This window comes from Delphinus delphis, chromosome 4, assembly GCF_949987515.2.
Source record: "Delphinus delphis chromosome 4, mDelDel1.2, whole genome shotgun sequence".
In the NCBI taxonomy this organism is placed as follows: domain Eukaryota; kingdom Metazoa; phylum Chordata; class Mammalia; order Artiodactyla; family Delphinidae; genus Delphinus; species Delphinus delphis.
In genome coordinates, this window is record NC_082686.1 from 80453470 (window position 1) to 80471759 (window position 18290).

An 18290-nucleotide genomic window follows, 5' to 3' on the forward strand; every position below is an offset into this window, starting at 1 on the left:
TCATTTTCACAGTGTTGATTCTTCCAATCCAAGAAAATGGTGTATCTCTCCATTTGTTTGTATTGTCTTTAATTTCTTTCATCAGTGTCTTATAGTTTTCTGCATACAGGTCTTTTGTCTCCTTAGGTAGGTTTATTCCTAGATATTTTATTCTTTCTGTTACAATGGTAAATGGAAGTGTTTCCTAATTTCTCTTTCAGATTTTTCATCATTAGAATATAGGAATGCAAGAGATTTCTGTTCATTAATTTTGTATCCTGCTACTTTGCCAAATTCATTGATTGGCTCTAGTAGTTTTCTGGTAGCATCTTTAGGATTCTCCATGTGAAGTATCATGTCATCTGTATATAATGACAGTTTGACTTCTTCTTTTACGATTTGAATTCCTTTTATTGCTTTTTCTTCTCTGATTGCTGTGGCTAAAACTACCAAAACTATGTTGAATAATAACAGTGAGAGTGGGCAACCTTGTCTTGTTCCTGATCTTAGAGGAAATGGTTTCAGTTTTTCACCATTGAGAACGATGTTGGCTATGGGTTTGTCATATATGGCCTTTATTATGTTGAGGGAGGTTCCCTCTATGCCTATTTTCTGGAGAGTTTTCATCATAAATGGGTGTTGAAATTTTTCAAAAGCTTTTTCAGCACCTATTGAGATTATCATATGATTTTTACCCTTCAGTTTGTTAGTGTGGTGTATCACATTGATTGATTTGTCTATATTGAAGAATCCTTGCATTCCTGGGATAAATCCCACTTGATCATGGTGTATGATCCTTTTACTGTGCTGTTGGATTCTGTTTGCTAGTATTCTGTTGAGGATTTTTGCATCTATGTTCACCAGTGATATTGTCCTGTAGTTTTCTTTCTTTGTGATGTCTTTGTCTGGTTTTGGTATCAGGGTGATGGTGGCCTCGCACAATGAGTTTGGGAGTATTCCTCCCTCTGCTATATTTTGGAAGAATTTGAGAAGGATAGGTGTTAGCTCGTCTCTAAATGTTTGACAGAATTCACCTGTGAAGCCATCTGTCCTGGGCTTTTGTTTGTTGGAAGATTTTTAATCACAGTTTCAATTTCAGTGCTTGTGATTGGTCTGTTTATATTTTCTGTGTCTTCCTGGTTCAGTCACAGGAGGTTGTGCTTTTACAAGAATTTGTCCATTTCTTCCAGGTTGTCCATTTTATTGGCATAGAACTGCTTGTAGTAAACTCTCATGATGCTTTGTATTTCTGCAGTGTCAGTTGTTACTTCTCCTTTTTCATTTCTAATTCTATTGATTTGAGTCTTCTCCCTTTTTTTCTTGATGAGACTGGCTAATGGTTTATCAATTTTGTTTATCTTCTCAAAGAACCAGCTTTTAGTTTTACTGATATTAGGTATTGTTTCCTTCATTTCTTTTTCATTTATTTCTGATCTGATCTTTATGATTTCTTTCCTTCTGCTAACTTCGGGGGATTTTTTGTTCTTCTTGTCTAATTGCTTTAAGTGTAAGGTTAGGTTGTTTTTTTGAGATGTTTCTTGTTTCTTGAGGTAGGATTGTATTGCTGTAAACTTCCCTCTTAGAACTGCTTTTGCTGCACCCCATAGGTTTTGGGTCATCGTGTTTTCATTGTCATTTGTTTCTAGGTATTTTTTGATTTCCTCTTTGATTTCTTTAATGATCTCTTGGTTATTTAGTAGCATATTGTTTAGCCTACATGTGTTTGTATCTTTTACATTTTTTTTCCTATAATTGATATCTAGTCTCATACCGTTATGGTCAGAAAAGATACTTGATACAATTTCAATTTTCTTAAATTTACCAAGGCTTGATGTAAGACCCAAGATATGATCTATCCTGGAGAATAGAGCACTTGAGAAGAAAGTGTATTCTGTTGTTTTTGGATGGAATGTTCTATAAATATCAATTAAGTCCATCTTCTTTAATGTGTCATTTAAAGCTTGTTTCCTTATTTATCTTCATTTTGGACGATATGTCCATTGGTGAAAGTGGGGTTTTAATGTCCCCTACTATGATTGTGTTACTGTCAATTTCCCCTTCTATGGCTGTTAGCATTTGCCTTATGTATTGAGGTTCTCCTATGTTGGGTGCATAAATATTTACAATTGTTATATCTCCTTCTTGGATCTATCCCTTGATCATTATGTAGTGTCCTTCTTTGTCTCTTATAATAGTCTTTTTTTTAAAGTCTATTTTGTCTGATATGCAAATTGCTACTCCAGCTTTCTTTTGATTTCCATTTGCATGGAATATCTTTTTCCATCCCCTCAATTTCAGTCTGTATGTGTCCCTAGGTCTGAAGTGGGTCTCTTGTAGACAGCATATATATGGGTCTTGTTTTTGTATCCATTCAGCCAGTCTATGTCTTTTGGTTGGAGCATTTAATCCATTTACATTTAAGGTAATTGTCGATATGTATGTTACTATTACCATTTTCTTAATTGTTTTGGGTTTGTTCTTGTAGGTCTTTTCCTTCTCTTGTGTTTCCTGCCTAAAGAAGTTCCTTTAGCATTTGTTGTAAAGCTGGCTTGGTGGTGCTGAATTCTCTTAGCTCTTGCTTGTCTGTAAAGGTTTTAATTTCTCTGTTGAATCTGAATGAGATCCTTGCTGGGTAGAGTAATCTTGGTTGTAGGTTTCTCCCTTTCATCACTTTAAATATGTCCTGCCACTCCCTTCTGGCCTGCAGAGTTTCTGCTGAAAGATCACCTGTTAACCTTATAGGGATTCCCTTGTATGTTATTTGTTGCTTTTCCCTTGCTGCTTTTAATATTTTTTTCTTTGTAGTTAATTTTTGATAGTTTGATTAATGTGTCTTTGTGTGTTTCTCCTTGGATTTATCCTGTATGAGACTCTCTGTGCATCCTGAATTTGATTGACTATTTCCTTTCCCATGTTAGGGAAGTTTTCAACTATACTCTCTTCAAATATTTTCTCAGGCCCTTTCTTTTTCTCTGCTTCTTCTGGGACCCCTATAATTAGAATGTTTTTTCTCTATTCTGCTCTGACGTAGTTATTTCCACTATTTTATCTTCCAGGTCACTTATCTGTTCTTCTGCCTCAGTTATTCGCTATTGATTCCATCCCGAGAATTTTTAATTTCATTTATTGTGTTGCTCATCATTGTTTGTTTGCTCTTTAGTTCTTCTAGGTCCTTGTTAAACATTTCTTGTATTTTCTCCATTCAATTCCAAGATTTTGGATTTACTCTCCAAAATACTGTCATTACTCTGAATTCTTTTTCAGGTAGACTGCCTATTTCCTCTTCACTTGTTTGGTTTGGTGGGTTTTTACCTTGCTCCTTCATCTGCTGTGTATTTCTCTGTCTTCTCATTTTGTTTAACTTACTGTGATTGGGGTCTCCTTTCCACAGGTTGCAGGTTTGTAGTTCCCGTTGGTTTTGGTGTCTGCCTCCAGTGGGTGAGGTTGGTTCAGTGGGTTGTGTAGGCTTCCTGGTGGAGGGGACTGGTGCCTGTGTTCTGGTGGATGGGGCTGGATCTTATCTTTCTGGGGGGCAGGGCTGTGTCCAGTGGTGTGTTTTGGGGTGTCTGTGAACTTAGTATGATTTGGGGCAGCCTCTCTGTTAATGAGTGGGGTTGTGTCCCTGTCTTCCTAGTTGATTGGCATCTGTCCAGCACTGGGGCTTGCTGGCCATCAGGTGGAGCTGGGTCTTAGCACTGAGATGGAGATCTCTGGGAGAGCTCTTGCTGATTGATATTACGTGGTGCCGGGATGTCTCTGGTGTTCCAATGTCCTGAACTCGGCTCTCCCACATCAGAGGCTCGGGCCTGACACCAGGCTGGAGTACCAAGACCCTGTCAGCCACACGGCTCTTTTGGGAAGCCTGAGGTCTTCTGCCAGCGTTCAGTAGGTGTTCTGTAGGAGTTGTTCCATATGTTGATGTAGTTTTGATGTATTTGTGGGGAGGAAGGTGATCTCCACATCTTACTCCTCTGCCATCTCTCTCTGGGCTTCTATATTCCCTCAGGGATGCGGCTCTGGAGGGTGTGGGTCACTTCTTCCACGAGTCCACTGTGGAGAAGCTTGAGGGCGCCCAGCATCTCTTGAAGATGCAAAACCAGCACAGTGACTGTGCCCTCTTCCAGGACATGCAAAAGCTGTCCCAAGATGAACTGGGCAAAACCCTGGATGTTAAGGAGCCTGCCATGGCCATGGAAAAGAACCTGAGCCAGGCCCTTGAAGACCTGCATGCCCTGTATCCTCTATTTTATTTATTTATTTTTGGCTGTGTTGGGTCTTCGTTGTTGTGTGCAGGGTTTCTCTAGTTGCTGCAAGCTGAGGCTACTCTTCGTTGCAGTGCGCGTGCTTCTCATTGCGGTGGCTTCTCTTGCTGCGAAACACGGACTCTAGGCACACAGGCTTCAGTAGTTGTGGCATGAGGGCTCAGTAGTTGTGGCTTGCGGGCTCTAGAGCGTAGGCTCAGTAGTTGTGACGCATGGGCTTAGTTGCTACGTGGCATGTGGGATCTTCCCGGACCAGGGATCAAACCCATGTCCCCTACATTGGCAGATGGATTCTTAACCACTGTGCCACCAGGGATGTCCCTTAAAGTCATTTTTCAGTGAGCTTAATGGAATGTTTTCCAACAACCTCCCCACGTAATTTCTGTCACTCTATCTTCCTTGGATAGGAGAGAGAGAAAGAGAGAGAGAGTGTGTTTGTGTTTCCTGAAAGTTTGACTTCCCTTGCAGAACAGAGCAGCTGCACCAACGTTAAGCATTCCCCTGAATCTGGTGCAGTCTTACCTGGAGGATAAATTCATTCCCTTTGGAGTTCAAATTTCACCAGCAATTGAAAAAATACAACATCCTGTTAAGATTCCAAAAGACCTAGTCTGAAAAATCAAAACCTCTTTAGCCACCAAATGACCTTGCCTCCGATTGGGCTGAGATGGAAGCCGATGGTTTGAACCAGAAACGACTGCCCCTTCTTTCCTGAGCCTGAGAAGAGGAGGTTTTCACCACCCCACAACAGGAGGCATTCTGCCCTCTCTGTCCCCAAGCTGGGATTCGAGTGCTCTTACCTCAGCGCTGGGACAGAGGCCTTGCCCCAGGGCTTGGGCAGGTTCAAGTGGACCAGTTCATTTCAGCTGCGGTCCAGGACTTCACTGCTTCTCTCTAAGCTGCTCTTTGCAGATCTCTACACAGTTCACTCTACTCTGCCTGCAGGAAGTTAAAAAAAAAAACAAAGCCAAGTTGGCAGCTAAGCATCAGAGGCACATATGTTAATACACGCAGGAGGGTAAACACCCTCGCTCCTCCCACCCCTGGTCACTCCGGCCACTTCAGAACCCCTTCCAGAACTACAGCCTCCTTCCCAGGGCTCAACCTGGCCATCTGTTCACCCAGACCTACCCCTTCTGGGGCTGAGCAATTTCAGAGTGAGCTGCAGATGAAGCAAAGCAAACTCTCCCACAATCACTTAATCCTTGTGCTACTTGCTATTATTGGTAAGAAAAGCAAGGGTAAGAAAGCAACAGTTCTGGCCCTGAGTCTTGTGTTTATCTAAGGCTTGTGGACAACTGATGTCCATTAACAAATGCATCCAACTTGGTCTCCCTTTGACCTGTAGTATTTTGTTTATAATGTTACAAATGTGAACTCAATTCCGAATTTATTGGAGGAAGATTTTTAACTGAACCTAAATTTTCAACCTGTGTATTATTGTGGTTGGCTGGGTGGATAGCGTTTGTTTTTAAAGCAACTGTTGTTTTTCTTAGTGCCAAAGAAACGTATGTTTAATCTAAAAATTTTAGAAAATATAATGGTCAAAAGAAGGAAAAAGTCACCCACTCTTCTCCACCCCAGATGACTACAGATAACACACCATTCCTGGTCTTTGTTTTTTAACATTTATTTATTTATTTGCCTGTGCTGGGCCTTAGTTGCAGCATGCAGGGATCTTCACTGCACATGCGGGGATCTAATTCCCTGACCAGGGATCAAACCCTGGCCCCCTGCATTGGGAGCACGGGGTCTCAGCCACTGGACCACCAGGGAAGTCCCCCCTTCCTGGTTTTATTTTGTTATCCAGATTTTTTACAAGGATCCAATAAAGCTAGACATGATTTAGTAGTCTTCTGCAGCATCATTTGATTAGCTGTAGTATATGCCCCTGTGCTCAAAGGCTGGACAATTAAGTCATCTTCAACTTCTTTTGCATATTACAAATAGTACGTAAAACTAAATCTTTGGGGGAAATCCATGGTTATTTCCTTAAGAATCAGTCTTAGAAATCAAATTGCAGGGTCAAAAAGTTTCCAAATTTCTCAGGCTTTTGAACAGTCTTGGCAGGCTATCTCCAGGACTACTATACCATATAAACTCCCAGCAGTGGAAAACTCTGCCCATTCTTCTAATGCTCCTCTCCTCCAGTCCCTCCCTCACACACATTCTTGCTCACCGTGTGTAACGTTTCTAGTGGAAATGAGTTAGAGTTCTGGGAGTCTGAGTTTTCATACTTCATGCTCACACTCAGCTCAGCCCAAGGTTAAGACAAGATCTATGATGAGAAAATGAGCTCCCCTAATCAAGTTTTGGTGGGGGGGTGTGCATAAGTAAGAATTGGTAAAGAGGGAAAAAGTGAGAAATCCACTAAGGAAGAGAGAAGGAGTGGTAATATGCAAGGATGGTGTCCAGGAGAAAGAGACCCTGAGATGCTAAGAGAAACAAGAGCCATCCCGTGAGACCACAGATGCTTACGGGAACTAACATCAGATGAAACTAAAGGTGAAGTGAGCCATTTGAGGGGTTGCAAATGTTAAGATTTCACAAAGATTCGGGGCAGAATAGAGCAAACAACAAAGGCATCAGGTGAGATGGAAAAATAAAAAGTCACTTGTGGCATCTGGGCACTTTGCTGCTGTCTATAATTAATGCCAACAAAACACCAGGAGCCAGAGTCACTGTGGGGAAAGTGGGCCAGGCCAGGAAGAGGTCTCTACCTGCAAACAGAGCTGAGCTGGTGGCCACCTGGGAGGCTGCCAGTAAAGAGCCTTCCCTAGAGAAGAGGAGCAAAGTGCCCCCGGGATGGGGGGACTACGGGGCTGGTGACCCACCTGCCTCATTAACACAAAGCAGGTCCCCACTCTCCATCTCTCTCTAGCCAGCCTCTGCCTTTTGCTCGAGGCCAAACCTTCAGTGAGAAATGGATAATTCCCCGAGTAATTTGTCTAAACAGACTGAATGTATTTCTGTGGCCCTGTGACCCAGGCAAAGACCCTGGGGACCCAAATCTCATGTTCCTTCCCAGCTGCCCCCCCCCACCACTCCACCCCATGTACCGTGCACTCCAGCCACACAGAAATCTGCAGACTAATGAGGAAATGCAGGGTCCCATTAGTGTTTTTTAAATCCTTTGGAAGATGGCCTGTAGACCTCCAATATTACTCAAATAGGCAAGTCATTCTACTTGCCTACCCTGCTGCTACCCCACCCACTCACACACTTGGGCTTCTGCTTATGGACAAAGGGTGGAATTCTGACCTAAAAGCAACTCAGTGTACAATGGAGAAAAGACAGTCTCTTCAGTAAGTGGTGTTGGGAAAGCTGGACAGACACACATAAATCAATGAAATTAGAACACTCCCTCACACCATACACAAAAATAAACTCAGAATGGCTTAAAGACTTAAATATAAGACATGACACCATAAAACTCCTAGAAGAGAACATAGGTAAAACATTCTCTGACATAAATGACAGCAATGTTTTCTTAGGTCAGTCTCCCAAGGCAATAGAAATAAAAGCAAAAATAAACAAATGGGACCTAATCAAACTTATAAGCTTTTGCACAGCAAAGGCAACCATAAACAAAAGGAAAAGACAACCTATGGACTGGGCGAAAATATTTGCAAACGATGTGACCAACAAAGGCTTAATTTCCAAAATACATAAACAGCTCATACAACTCAATAACAACAACAACAAGAACAAAAAATAAAACCCAATCAAAAAATGGGCAGAATGGGCTTCCCTGGTGGCGCAGTGGTTGAGAGTCCGCCTGCCGATGCAGGGCACACGGGTTCGTGCCCCGGTCCGGGAAGATCCCACATGCCGCGGAGCGGCTGGGCCCGTGAGCCATGGCCGCTGAGCCTGCGCGTCCGGAGCCTGTGCTCCGCAACAGGAGAGGCCACAACAGTGAGAGGCCCGCGTACCGCAAAAAAAAAAAAAAAAAAAAAAGAGGAAAGAGGGGTGAGGGAGGGAGGGATAAATTAGGAGTTTGGGATTAGCAGATACAAACTACTATATATAAAATAAATAACAAGGTCCTACTGTATAGCATAGGGAACTATATTCAATATCCTCTAAGAAACCATAATGGAAAAGAATATGAAAAAGGATATATATATATACACATATAGATGAATCACTCTGCTATACACCAGAAACTAATACAACATCGTAAATCAACTATACGTCAATATAACAAACAAATGAAAGCAACTCACCCATAAATAAGGGAACTGGTGGTAGACCCAGTTCCCTTAAAGGAAAGGTAGTGGGCACAATATGAGAAGCAAATGCCATGCACAAGATCAGGTGATGGGGTTGCGAGGCCCTGCAGAAGGAAAGGAAGCTGGTCTTACAAAGAGAACAGGGCAGAGGCCTGCGGAGAGGCAAACAGGAAACCGTGCAGCCCAGAGAAGGCGGATGGTTAGGAACTTTCCAGTGGCTTTGAGGCTCGTCTGTACTTCCTATTTTTGTTCCTGTAAGCATTCCCTGAATCCCTTCAATAGACCTCTGAAGAGCTTGGTTTAGACCCGCCCAAGGGTCCCAGCTGCCTCTGACTCACTAAAAGCCGTATGGGGCTGTGAGACCAGAGGGGCTCTCCCATGATCCAGTGCGTGGCTTTGTGATAGGGCGTTAGCCATCTATTGTGGCTGCTCAAAAGCCTTTTTTTTTAACTTTCTTCCAAACATTGTGGCTGGGCTTTTGATAGATGAGGTAACGGGAAAGGACAGTTCTGGATTGCAAGTGTATCTTGTGCATTGCAGAAACATGAGAAATAAACAATAGCAGAGCTGTAGAAACTTCAGGTTTTTCTATTGTATTATAAGAATTTTCTATGAAGTGGCTTATGCCAACACTTCCTATCACCCTACGAGTGCTACACATTCGATCCCAGGGTCTTCTTGCATCCCCCTTGTCTCTGAGCCCCCTATGGACTCATGTGCTTCCTTGTAGTTTTAATACAGCACCCATTTAATGCAGGACACTTCTGCTCCCTGACCTCCCTCCTACCCTGCAAGGGTCACTGGCTTGACATCAAGATGTAGTTTCACTACTCTCCCTCAGCCGAAATTTCACCCACCTCCTTCCTCATACTCAGGGTCTGTTCTCTGCTTGATCTCCCCCTGCCATCACTCCTGCCCACAAGGTCTTCACACCTTATAGTCCCTGGCAGCTTCTCAGCTAATCCCCTTCCTCCTCTGTGCTCAGTCAGACCCAGAAGCACCCAAACATGACTCTAAGGAAGAGAGCAGACACACGAGAGGCTGCCTTGTCCTCATGAACTCCCTCATGCCCCCAGCAAGCATTTCCTTCAGAGGTACACTGTGTGAGGCCCTGACCCCAGACCAGAGCCAGGACTTAGAGACCCCACCCAGATCCAAAGAAGTTCATAAAATGATCCAAGAACACACACTAAGAACTTCACACCCTAGCATCCCCACTGGTAAGTATCCTCCTGGCAAGACCATTACTAAAGGACTCAGTTTTGAGTGAGAGAATGGGTTAACTTGTCACAGAGTCAGCCCTGGCCCCAGGTCCCTGGCTTAAATGGGCACTCACCACAAGCACACAGGAGCCTTGGGGTAAAAGGTAATCCTGTTAACCCTGGATCCATTAATCCACATTATCTGAGATGTGAGCAATTGTTCTGATTGTGTTTGGACTTGGAAGCTAAGTGAGCTAAGAGCTTTTATCAATCCTTGGGCCTAAAACATTCCAGGATCTGGGTCACTACAAGTTTGCTGAGCCCTGCAGTCCAATCAGAAGGCACTACACCCAAGATGCTGTAAGAACTTCTGTTAAAATCAGCAGACTTCATGGATTATTTCCGTGGGTTAGGGGAGAGCTAGGCCAAGCTCTTTCAATAAAAGAGCTGAAATTAAATTTGAGTTGAGCACTGAATACACAGGTTCTGACAAAAAGAGAAATGGCGTAGGAAGTTATTTTCAAAGAACCAGAAAGGGGAAGTTCTTCTGCCACTGCCGTATGCAAAGTATCCAAAGGAGGGTGCTCTAGCTCAGAACTTTGACCGTGTTGTCACTATATCGTCTGTAGCGAACAGTCACTCCATTTTGACTGTGCTTATTTCTGGTGCCAGTGCGGATATGCGGGGCGACGCTAAGCCCTCTGCATACGTGATTTCAGGCCCTGTCCCACCCCTCCACCCCCCTAATTTCTGCTGCTCAAATGCAACAACTTTCAACTCTTTTATCTATTTCTGGGGTTACATCAGTGCGTCTAAATAGCATGCTTATATGGCTCTGTTTTTTCAATGTTAGATATTATCTACTGACTTCCTATTACAGAAAAGGAGGATTTAGTTCTCTTTTACCACACCCCACATAACTCTTCTCCGTCCCACATTCTCCTAATAGCTTTAGACTGTTTTTTTATTAAGTCAGCATCAGAAGTTACATTATTATGACCAGATAAATTGTTGTTCACACCTGAACCATGGAGCCATGTGGTGTGTTTTGATTAATTCCTTTTGTGTACATTCCGTGTAAGTCCTACTATTCAGATGTTGAGCTTCTTAGAATGATCCTTTCTTATTTTTCACTTCATAGCCGTTTTTTGTTTGACTTCCTACAAGATTTCTTCAAGTTCATATTCCAAACCCTCTCCCGATTCATTTATTTCTGCTAACATACTTTTAATTTCCAAGAGTTCTCTCTTATTCTCTGAATACTCCTTTTATTTCAGTCTTTATTTTATTAATGGAATATCTTCACTTGTCTCTATGATACTTTTATGTTGCTGTTGTTGTTGTTATTTGTCTCTTTTGGTTTCTTTCATGTTTCAAACTTTCTCAGATATCAGTTGATCTCTACCTTAAATTTAAAAGTGAGACACTGGGAACTCTCCAGCGGTCCAGTGGTTAGGACTCCACTCTTTCACTGGGAAGGGCGCAGGTTCGATCCCTAGTCAGGGAATTAAGACCCCGCAAGCCACACGGCCAAAAAAAAAAAAAGAGAGAGAGAGAGAAGGAAAAAAAAAGAAGAAAAGTGATCCACTAAAAAGTTGACCAGAAGCTCTGTGTGCTTGGGCAGGGCTGCTGGACTGGTGGGCCTTACCAGAGGGGGATTGAAAATAATCTCTCCATTTTATTTGAAGAACTGTAAATATCAATATCTATAGGCCTTTCCTCTTAGGCTGTTAAATTTAATCATAGACTAATCTCATGACTAGGGAAATCTCATAACCCGAGCTTGCCAGCACTGTTGGAAACAACAAAAAAGGAAGGTTGGGGAAGGGGTGGTCTCATTGTTCAGTATGTAGACTTTTATGCACGCCCTGTGTTTTAGAATGGCATCTCATGCATGCCCTCCTCAGCTTGGCCTGCTGTGCTTGATCTTAATCAGATCGTAAAATTGAGTCTCTTCCTGGAAAAGTCCTTAAAATAAATTGTAGTTACCAGGAAAAAAAATTTTTAATTTTTTTTTAGGCATACTTTCAAATGCCAGACATTTAGGAAAGCATGAACACAGGTTCACAACCACATATCAGGAATCTCTGGGGCCTGATAAGTGTCAGAACTCACAATTCTTCCTATTTTAGAAAAGCAATATGTTGCCTAAAGACCTGCAGCAGTAGCAGGGCAACTCTCCATAATTACATGGATTAATATTTCTGCAACAAAACAATAAATATTTTAACCAAGTACATTAAACAAGGATTTATAAATAGCCTCCCATTAGTCCAGATCAGGTTTTGCCACCAAATGGGTTAAGAATAAAATGCAGTTTTTCACAGATTTGGGGATTTGGGTATTGCAAATAAGGGATTGTGTATGCATTTCCTATACACCTCCTACACCTCCAGGCACATTTGTGGCATTTTCACAAGGATTTTGTCACTCTGTGGGGCTGCCTGCTTGCAATGAGATGTGGAAAAAATGAGGTAAGTTGAGCTGTGGGTGCTGGGGAAAGGCCAGGCTTAACAGGGAGACAGTCTGATGACACAGTCACTTGGAAGGTTTGAGTCTCTATGCTAGCAAGCTGTGTTACCTTGAAAAAGTTACTTGACTTCTCTGAGCTACAATTTCCTCATCTGTAAATCGTGGGTTATTCCAACTAATTCTGAAGTGCCGTTGTGTGGATTTAGTTGAATTTAGTCAACAATTAGGTATTGTGCCTACTATTCCTAAGGCATTGCTCTGGGCCCTAGGAGAACAATCACGAACAAAAGAGATGAAGTCCCTGCCCTCACAAAAACAACTTCCTAGTGAGAAGAGACAGAATAAATAAGTCAGATGACCATCTGTGCCATAGAAGAAACACAAAGCAGGATAAAAGGGAAAGAGAGAGCCAGGTGTGATGGGGTAAGAAACAGGCACCAGATTACTATCTTATGTAAGGTGATCAGAACGACCTTTCTAATAAGGTGACACTGAAATAGAACCTAAAGGAAGAGATGGAGAAAACAATGGGAATATATGAAGGAAGGGTGTTCCAGGTGAAGGGAACAGGCTCTGTGGTAAAAATGTGCTTTATGTTGAAGGAGTAAGGTCAGTAAAGTGAAGCAGAATTAAGAGGTGGAAAAGAGCAGGAAATTTAGCCTGGGAGGATCTGTGGGCTGCCTCATGCAGAACCGTGGAGGCCCTTCTAGGAACTTCGGCTTTGCAAAGTGCAATAGGAAGCCTTTGTTGGTTTTAAGTGGAAAAATGACACACTACCACTGGCGGACCAGGTATGAAACTATTCTAAAAATTACAAGTAGAGATTGATCTGTCTTGGACAAGTGTGAATTTGGTGGATCAAATAAGCAGTCAGTTTCTTGGTGTATTTTGCAAGCATGGCTGGCGTGGTTTGCTGACAGATTGGGTGCAGCATGAGAGAATCGGAGTCAAGGGTGCCTCCACAGTTTTAAGCCCAAGCAAATGGAAAGATGGGGCTGTCATTTACTGAAGTGGGGAAGGCTGTTTGAGAGAGAATGGCAGCATTTCAGCCATGGACTTGTCATCATTGAGATGTCTGTTAGACATGTAAGGAGGCTTGTTGATTAGATGGCTAACATGAGTGTGGTGTTCCGGGGAAAGGTCTGGGATGGAGCTAAACATTGAGAGTTGTCAGCATTCAGATGGTAGGAGATCTCCAGGGAGTGAGGGGACAGAGAAGAGGCCAAGTCCAAGGGCTGCTCCCTGGAGCGCTCCAAAGTGAACAAGCAAAGATGAGCCAACACAAGAAACTGAGAAGGAGAAGCCAGTGACAGAAGAGGAGAACCAAAGAGGGTGATATTCCAGAACCAGAAGAAGAAACTTTTTCAAGGTGGACAGAGTGATCAACTATATAAAATGCTACTGACAAATCAAGATAAGGACTGAGACTTAACCATTGGATTTGGCAATACCAAGGTCACTGGTAAACCTGACAGGTGTAGTTTTTATGGAGTGATGGAGGCAAAAAACACTGGTTAGACTGAGTTTGAATAAAAATGAGAAAAGAGGAACTGCAGGGATCAAGTGCAGATGACTCTTTCAAGGAGAAGAGGAATGAAGCAGTAGCTGGAGGGGTAGATGCGGTCAGGAGAAGATGTGTATGTGCATATGTGTGGGGTCAGTGGGAGAAACAGCTGCCACAGATAGACAGATGGTGTCGGGGGGCAGATGGGAGTGGTCCATAAAGAGAGGAACATTGGAAAGAGAAGGTAGAACTGCAGAGTCAAGTCCTTAACTAAGGAAGGGAACAAGATGCCATACAGAAGTGGAGGGGTTGGTCTTAAAAAGGAGCATCGGGCTTCCGTGGTGGTGCAGTGGTTGCGGGTCCGCCGGCCGATGTGGGGGACGCGGGTTCGTGCCCCGGTCTGGGAGGATCCCACATGCCGCGGGGCGGCTGGGCCAGTGAGCCATGGCCGCTGAGCCTGCACGTCTGGAGCCTGTGCTCTGCAACGGGAGAGGCCACAACGGTGAGAGGCCCGCGTACCGCAAAAAAAAAAAAAGGAGCATCATCCGTAGCAACAGGCAGAAAGTAGAATAAATGGGCATAGATTTGATGGTGGAAAGGTATGAAAGCACTCCTTTGCCATTATTTTCTCAGGTAAGTGGGAAATAAGTTTCTCGACTGAGAATAGAGATGGGAGAGGAGGTGTTAAAAATTTAAAGAGGGAAAAAAGTGTGAAATAGTCATGGAGATTGGAGAGGATGGCAGTGGTTCTCAACCAAGGCTGCCCACTGGAATAAATGAAGAGCTTTAAAAAAAAGATACTCATACCCAGATCCACCCCACAAGAATTTAGATTTCATTAGTCTGGGGTGGAATTCAGGCAGCAGTACTTTTTATAATCTTCCCCAGTTAATGATAACAGAAGCCAGAGTTGAGAACCCCTGGATCAAAGGAAAAGAGTAAAGACCTGACAACACCAAAGTCCACTTAAGGGTCATGGTCATGAATTAGAGTGAGACCAGTCAGGATGGTGGTGTGAGCTCAGTAAATGAAAGCTGCTATGTTTATTACATCACCAGCTAAGTGATACAAACCATCCTTGTAGCAAATATAATTTTGCTTTTATCTCATCCAAATGATTCACCCAATTAGTGTACATCATAGGGTTTTGAAGTCATTTGCAAATAACTAAAACCACAAATGTATATCCTTGAATCTCGAAGACGTCCCCTCTGGTTCTTTTTATGCAACACTGAGCACTGCACATGGGGTCGCTGGGCTTCCCAACAACTGTAGAAATCCCAGGTCACCCCTCCTACCCACGCTGCCAGTGTCCCAGTGTTAATACAACAGTTCTGTGCCAGCGTTTCATGAAGCCCCTCCAGTCCACGCCACCCGGAGCCTCTATTTTAGTAGGTTCCATGTTTGCAATTCCTGTCTGGTAATCATCTCTGCTCCCTCCAGGGAAGTCTACCCTTGATCCCAGCCCTGAGCCTGGAGAGATCTCTGTGAAGTTAAGTGCCCCAGTCCAGCCAGGCTGGGTCCCTGTCCATGTTCACCCCACCACTGGAAAAACAGATTGCAGACTCTATCTTGAGCCAGACTGCCCTGGCTCGAATGCCAGCAGAGGGCAGAAGCCCTGTGAGCTCGCCTGCTGGGGGAGCCCCTACTATTGGCTCTTGTCCCCCACTTACGGGTGGATCTACTGACTAGTCCCAGTTGTGAACCTCCTCCTATCTGCTGCTGCAGTTCTGGGGAGAACTGGCAGCTCCAACATTCCTTCCTGCAGCCTGGCATGTCTGAAACACCCTCCATTCTACTTGCCCGGCAAACGCCTCCTGCTGGGGGCTCACCTCTTCTTCCCTGACCCCACCCCTGCCTCCTGCTCCCAAAGCACCTCGTGCAGCTCCTGTTCATCTGGTCCCTGATCCCACGTGCCTGTCTGTCCTCCTAGATGGAGAGACCCAGGGAGAGACTGGGTCTCATGTATCCTCATACCCCCAGGGCTTAGCAGAGTGTCTGGCCCACTAGGTGACCAATAACTGAGAATAACTATTAAGAAGTGCTGCAATATTGAAAAGAGCTACCATTTATTCATCACTAGTCACATGCTGCCCTAGGTTAATCACTACATCGTACTCACACCAATGCTATGAGGCAGGAATGATGAACACAGATTGCAGAGGAGAAACTGAGGGTCGGAGAAGTTCCCAAATTCACATAGCTGAGAAGTGGCACATCCGGAATTAAACCCAAGTCTGTCTGGCTGCAAAGCCTATGATTTTTTTCTCAACCTCGGGGCTTTCTGAGAAAGGTGACCCTACAGATGGTGATGGAGTTGCCTCCCAGCGTTCCCACTGTGAGTCCCCTGGACTGGCTGGGAGACAAGGGTGGGACCCTCCGAGCCCAGAAGCATTTCCCTAAGAGGCAGCTTTCATCCGTCTCCTCCCTACCTGTTATTTCCTCTCCTCCAAGTCTACAGGCCAGAATAAACTGTTCATTGTGTAGAGCAGAAAAGGAACCGCCACAAGCCCTCCAGCAGGAAACATCTTCTGGGGATTTATTCCTAACACCATCGTCATTAACCACCCCCACTCTCGCCCTGGGCCAGCATCCTCCCAACAGCATACAATTGACAAAGGCGATCCTGCAGTCTGCTCAGATACAAGATGATTCAGCCTAACTGCTTTTTTCAGAGCTCCCTCACCGCCTTCCTCCCTCTCACCCCTAGGACACACTCCTACGACCCTGGTTCCCAGCGGGATAAGAAAAGCAAGAGCAAGGTCCCAAACTTGATTGGCCGCCAGGGCTCAGCTCCATGGATCAGCCCAGAGGGCATTCCCTACTTCGCCTTGTTGCTTGTCTCTCACTCCCAAGGCCGGAACTGACAGGTAGAAGAAGGACTATTTAGTGGGGCAGAAGGGCCCAGCAGAGCCCCAGGGTGTTCCTGCCATGTGCTCTCACCCTTGGCTTTACCTAGAGAGCACCTGCACTTGCGGACCGCATCCTGGTCTCAGCAGGTGGGTGGGGGCGGGGAGCATTGGGAAGGCTGAGCTCAGTCCACCAGGCCTCCTAAGGGCAGGGGGCTGTACAGAGAACTCCCGCAGTGTCTCTGCCATCGGGGAGACACCGTCGAACATAGCTAACTTCCTATAATCTAGTAAGTACAGTGTAGGAGATGAAAGGTCTTCCCTTTGCTTTGGGTGGCATGAATTTCAGGGACTCATCCTGAGCTGAGGCTGAGCTAAAAGGCCTGTCTGGGCAGAGCAGAGGCCAGGGGGGTGAGGAAGGAAGTGATCTCTTCGTCAGTAAGGCGTAGCTTGGCTCTCTCTAAAACCTCCACCACTTCCACCCCACACACGATACACGCAACAGGGCTTTTGGGCCCCCAGGAGGACACCAGGCCCCAACCTAGACCTTGGAACAATCCTAATCCTTCCTGGAGCACAAGTAACTTGCCTTGGGCCACTCTAGCCCAGTGCCAAGGGCTGGCTGCCCGTCCACTCTGACGTGTTGCATCAGAGCCCAATTTCTCTGGGGCCAGAGTCCTCATCTTGTCCTCATGAGTACTCCTAGCACTCCTAAAGTCTGCTCCAGAGTCCCCTGACGACTCTGTCCCTCCTGTCCCTTTTCCAGACCAGGAGCCTCTACCAGATAGACGTGGCAGGGGCCTGTTCGCCTGGCAGCTCCAACGTTCCTTCCTGCAGCCTGGCATGTCTGAAACACCCTCCTCTGCCCGGTATAAATCACCAAGCTGTTGACAGCCATCCCGACTCCACTCTGGCCCAGACTTACCTAGCAACCAGGAAGGGAGGCAGGAGCCTTCCCACACCCTGCAGTGGGGGGAGCCAGACAGACTGCTTGCCTCGCTCCCCTCCCTCTACCCCACCCCCCAACAGGCCGCCCCAGCTCCCTCCACAGCCCCCAGCTGGTTATCTGAACCAGGAAAGCACAGCTTCTGGCTGGCTGACTACATTGTTTGTTGCAAGCCTGAAGGACCATGTCCATGACTGTGAGAGTTTTTACACACATCTGTGGGTGCTCGAACAGATGTCTGTAAGCTCTCAGAAGAGCGAGGGGTGTGTCAGCAATAACAAACCTTTCTGTGTGGCTCTTTTATACTTTCTCGTCGTTTCACATCTATGATCTGACTGGAACACAAAAACAAATCTGAGGGGAGGCGGCACCAGAATCATTATTCCCTTTTATGAATCAGGAAACTGGAGTTCGAATTGAGTAGCGTGCGACCACACAGCTTCTGGACAGTAGAGTCCGAACCACAATTTAGGATTTATATTTACCCAAAAATCTACCTAGAAAATTTACACGCAAAATATTGGGCTGGCCAAAAAGTTCTTTTGGGTTTTTCGGTAAGATGGCATGGAAAAAACCCGAACGAACTTTTTGGCCAAGCAATATATGGCTACGTCATAGGTCTGCGTGTATGGAAATACATAAAACATTTTTACCTATAAAAATGTTTTGATATTTATTTGTATTTGTATATGTTATGTTTCACAAAGGTGGCTAATTCAGATCTTCTATGCACTGCAAATCACAGCACAGGAGAGAGACTATATGGGCTTTGGAGTACAGACAGCTCAGGGGGTTCAATCAGTCTTCCCCCTGAGTGACTTTGGGCAGATAAGTCTCTCTCAGC

The 18290-nt window shown here is 44.8% G+C and overlaps 1 protein-coding gene across 1 annotated transcript in view; it reads right to left on the reverse strand.

Moving 5' to 3' along the window:
• The window catches only part of ST6GAL1 (ST6 beta-galactoside alpha-2,6-sialyltransferase 1), a 137936-nt gene that overhangs the window by 106587 nt on the left and 13059 nt on the right, over positions 1–18290 (reverse strand). Inside the window, exon 2 of the mRNA XM_060010966.1 lies at positions 5042–5180. The gene's annotated coding sequence lies outside the window, so the exon portion shown is untranslated. The remainder of the gene's footprint in view (positions 1–5041; positions 5181–18290) is intronic.